Source organism: Priapulus caudatus, unplaced genomic scaffold, assembly GCF_000485595.1.
Source record: "Priapulus caudatus unplaced genomic scaffold, Priapulus_caudatus-5.0.1 Scaffold2869, whole genome shotgun sequence".
In the NCBI taxonomy this organism is placed as follows: domain Eukaryota; kingdom Metazoa; phylum Priapulida; class Priapulimorpha; order Priapulimorphida; family Priapulidae; genus Priapulus; species Priapulus caudatus.
The window spans coordinates 1-4,386 of record NW_014579930.1 but is presented as its reverse complement, the minus strand read 5'-3'; the positions used below and the strand labels follow the sequence as shown (position 1 = coordinate 4,386).

At 38.9% G+C, this 4,386-nt stretch overlaps 1 long non-coding RNA gene across 1 annotated transcript in view; it reads right to left on the bottom strand.

The window, feature by feature from the left end:
- The window catches only part of LOC106819122, a 5,974-nt gene extending 1,934 nt beyond the window's left edge, over positions 1–4,040 (bottom strand). The window contains exons 1-2 of the long non-coding RNA XR_001395347.1: positions 3,916–4,040; positions 3,259–3,343 (exon numbers count right to left, since the gene is read on the bottom strand). This is a non-coding gene — a long non-coding RNA (uncharacterized LOC106819122). The remainder of the gene's footprint in view (positions 1–3,258; positions 3,344–3,915) is intronic.
- Positions 4,041–4,386: the final 346 nt, after the last annotated feature.

Here is a 4,386-nt window from a genome sequence, read left to right as displayed (position 1 = left end):
GACACGCAAATAAACACATAAAGACACACTTTGGGCTGTTTTATTGATGTAACATCGAACATGGATAACTACTCGTATACTACGATTCCTCGTATACACCTGCAATCCGGAGATATAGACTAAAACGTACGACACGATTTTCCATTCTGCTGCCAGCAAACTCAATGCGTTTTGCGCCGAAATTTAAACAAAAGGCAGCTACTAACCACAGCTTGCTCTCTCGGCGAGGCGGTGTGGCACGCAGGGAGATTGGACATTGATGCATCACTCGGCGAGATAACCTGTGACCCGGCATACAGCTACATACCGGCATACACCTGGTATGCCCCCCACGCACGCACGCCCACCGCAATCTCCCTGCGAGCCACACCGCCTCGCCGAGAGAGCAAGCTGTGGTTAGTAGCTGCCTTTTGTTTAAATTTCGGCGCAAAACGCATTGAGTTTGCTGGCAGCAGAATGGAAAATCGTGGCGTACGTTTTAGTCTATATCTCCGGATTGCGGGTGTATATGAGGAAACGATTTTGCACGATGCTAGGCGAATGTACTGTGTACGATTTCAGCTCAAGTTGGATGAGTTACGCGTAGTAAATCGTAGGTATTATAAGGCTAGTAAATGACGAATTTCCCTTGTTTATTGAAGTCACACTCCTTCCCTATTATCTACTCCTGACATATATACATCGACATTGACATCAATTGCCATATCAAAAAAGCTTTATGGTGCATATTCCTTGACCACACTTTTTTATATGGCACTTGATGTTGATGTGAAGGTATCCCCTTATTATCAGCCTCTTCAACAATCGGTCACAAATACGTATTTACACGGGGTAGAAATTAACTTTTGAACAAGCGAGTCCAACGGACTCCAAGCCCTCAAAATGTGGGAGTCCGCAGCAAAAAATGAGGGAGTCCGCAATATGAAGTTCAAAACTAAAGATATTAACAATAACGCATGGGCTTATTTTGAAGATTCATGCGGTTGCACGTCTGCCAAATTTTCTTTGGACATTTGCTGAAAAAATACGGTCATTCCGTGAGGCCGTGCTCTGGAATGAACTAGTTAGTATGTCAGAATTTTTAGGGAGTCACACGGACTCCTGCATATCCGTCAAATCAGGGAGTCCGGCAGTAAATCATGGAGTATTTGACTCCGGACTCCCGTTAATTTTGTACCCTGCTTACACATACAGTAATGTTGTTTTTTGAATACCCCTTTTCAGTAAATGTAAAAAGTAATATAGTATTAATGAACAGTAAGTACTGTGTTTTTGTGTGTTTACATTGTATATAAATGTATAATCATTTTTATTTTCGCACTGGCGCGGAGTACCGTGAATTATAATGCCGTTAACTCTCCGTCTCTCTCCCTCACTCGCTCGCTCCCTCTCTCTCTCTCTCTCTCTCTCTCTCTCTCTCTCTCTCTCTCTCTCTCTCTCTCTCTCTCTCTCTCTCTCTCTTCCTTTCCCTCTCTCTTTCTCCCTCACTAACCATCTCACTCCCTCACCCCCTCTCTGTCTCTCTCTCTCTCTTTTTTCTCTCTCTCGCGCTGTCTCTCTCTCTCTCGTTCTCTCTTTCTCTCTCTCTCTCTCTCTCTGGTTCTCTCTCTCTCATTCTCTCTCTTTCTCTCNGACTAGTTTTATTGGTTTAATAATTTTTTTTGGCTTGGGTTGTTTCCATAGGAACAGTATAGCATTGGGTGATGCTGACATCTATTGGCCAGTAGAAAAATTTCAGCACTTTTTTATAGTTTTCCCCCAAAAGTAAGCATGGAAAATACTTTTATTAGGAGGGTAGAAAATTAGTTGGCGTAGTATTGACTTAGAGTAAAATTCCATAAAAATGGGGTACTTTGGATCAGCAAAAAACACTGTTTTAAAACAGTTTAAAACAGTACTGTTTTTTTCGTGCCAACCCTGGATGCATGAGGACAAAAGGTGGGTAGAATATGAAAAAGATAGGGGCGTGAGCAAAAAACACGTGCTAGGTATGGCAAAAAGAATATTACAGTTTATGATAGTAGGAACTGTTAGAGGAGGATTGCAGCTATAACTAAGGGAAGCACGGTGATCAGAAAGAAGCAAGAGAAATAGCAGGTATGTCTGATGAAAGATGCTATATGTATATGATTAAATAAGGTTGCTTCCTTTACATAAGACAAGACTGGCAAAATGAAAACGGTAGGGATGGGTAACTTTAGCAGCTACGTCAATAAAAGACGATGGCCATGGCACAAAAAACTCTTGCGTGTAAATGGTTGAGTGTAGTGCCTATTATCATTATATGTATCACGTATAAATATGTTCATGCATTTATTGAAGGGTTATGAATACACCTACACGATGTTTGTGATTATTACCAATAATTACAAATACAAAGGAAGATTCTTGAAATAATTAATGTAGGGTTTGTGCTAAGGTAGGCTAGGTAACGAGGGTAGTGGTTAGTGGTTAATGGACGTAGGCATGTTTTATATAAAAGGATGGCCAGTCAATTTGACTTAACAGAAGGAAGGAGATAGAGATTGAACTGCTGTAAGCTCAAAATTTATCAAATATTTTTAATGGCAATGGTGAGGTGTGATGGTTGCGTTTGAAGATAGGTGATGGGAATGGCTGATATATTTTATATAGTAAAAACCACCGTTACGACTGTCACATTAAAGTGTGAAAGAAAATCGGTTCTATAGGAAAGTGTCAAGTAACCAAGTATTGGTTTACCAGTCTCACGAGCTATAGTTTAACAGAAGGTGCTGCATGAGTTCACGAAAAATCAATGTCTCCTGTGAGTAGGTGACGTTTATTGATAAAATACAAACATGGTCTCATGCATCAACTAAACACATGAATAAAGAAAGACATATCAATAAGGTGAATACACGCAAACACACATATACACACAGACACGCGTGGGCTCACACAAGTACACATATATGCACTCGAAGCTGTGTTAGATGGCAACTCTATAGAATGAACACCTATAAATAACATGTTTCATTTTCTTATGGTGGTAGTTATATAGTGAAACAGATTCTACATATATTACTAGTTTTGGTCTTTACCTAGTGAGTGACCATTATATACAAGTTTGACTGCATATATATCAGAAGTAGACCTATTATCTACTTCTGATATATATATATATATATATATATATATATAGCAAGAGCAGATAATTGACTCTCTCATGGATGGAATGGAAAAATAGTGGTGACGGGAGTAGGAAGAGAATAAACAGAGAGTTTAGTGAGATGCCACTTACATGGTTCTCACGCATGTCATTAAGAAAATTTCGTGCTCTTTCTGTCTGACCTCCATCAGAGAAGAATACGATCAGACACGACTGAAACATAGAAAAAACACAACAATGAAAACATTTGAGCATGGTGTGGTAGCACGTGTGTTAAGTATATGTTATCGACATGATGTCTTGCCAAGCTGCATGAATTGCATATAACGATAACGATTCCCTATAACTTCTTGCATCCTATAATATAGCTCCCATTGTGAGCAAGGTGTTTCATGCAAATTCACTAGTCACAAAAGTGTGTCACAAAGTATTTCACTTGTAGGTATAAGCTGGTAATCACAACTTGTGTAACATAAATTAAGTACGCAGGACAGGATACAACCATTTATTTCATAGATTGTTATAAAAGAGAACATTAATTAACTATCAGAAAATATAATCACAAATGAAAGATTGAGATCAGGGAAAATTAACTGACATCTACAAGTAATGATAAGACAAATGAAAACTTCTTTTGGAAAACCTGCTGCAAACAGACATGAACAAGTTTTGTTATCAAAAAGATAACTTACTGCTGTATTAATAAATAAAAACAATTCACATAAAATTATCACAAATACGTTGTCTCATTACAATGTCTTAAATTGCTTCAGTGAAAACACCACCTCAGTATGCTTTCTTCTAGTTGAAGAGACAGTCAGAGGAATGATGCTGTCCTTTGGATGTGTTGATAGCTTCAACTCTTGGAACTGTTCTGTGCTTGGCAGGGGTACATATTCCTCTACCTTTGAACCCTGCCGTGCAGTGGGAGAGAAGTCAACATGTGAAGCAAGAGTTTGCACTAATTCAAGGTCCAGCAAGTTAACTGAACTGAACTTAAATTAACCACGGCTAAAGAATGATGATATAGCTAAAATAAGAAATGATACTGCCAAATGATGATGACGTGACTGTGGCAAGACAGCAGCTATGGTTGAAATGGTGTGGCAGTAATTGCCGAAGAAAACTGGTGTGTAAGGGCAAGGGAGAAGAGTGTGTATGTTTAAGAGAGATGCATGCAGGGTTGGAATAAAACAGTCTTTTTGCAAAAAAACTAAGAACCACCGTTTAAAACATTTTTTTTTTCGTTTTTGCGT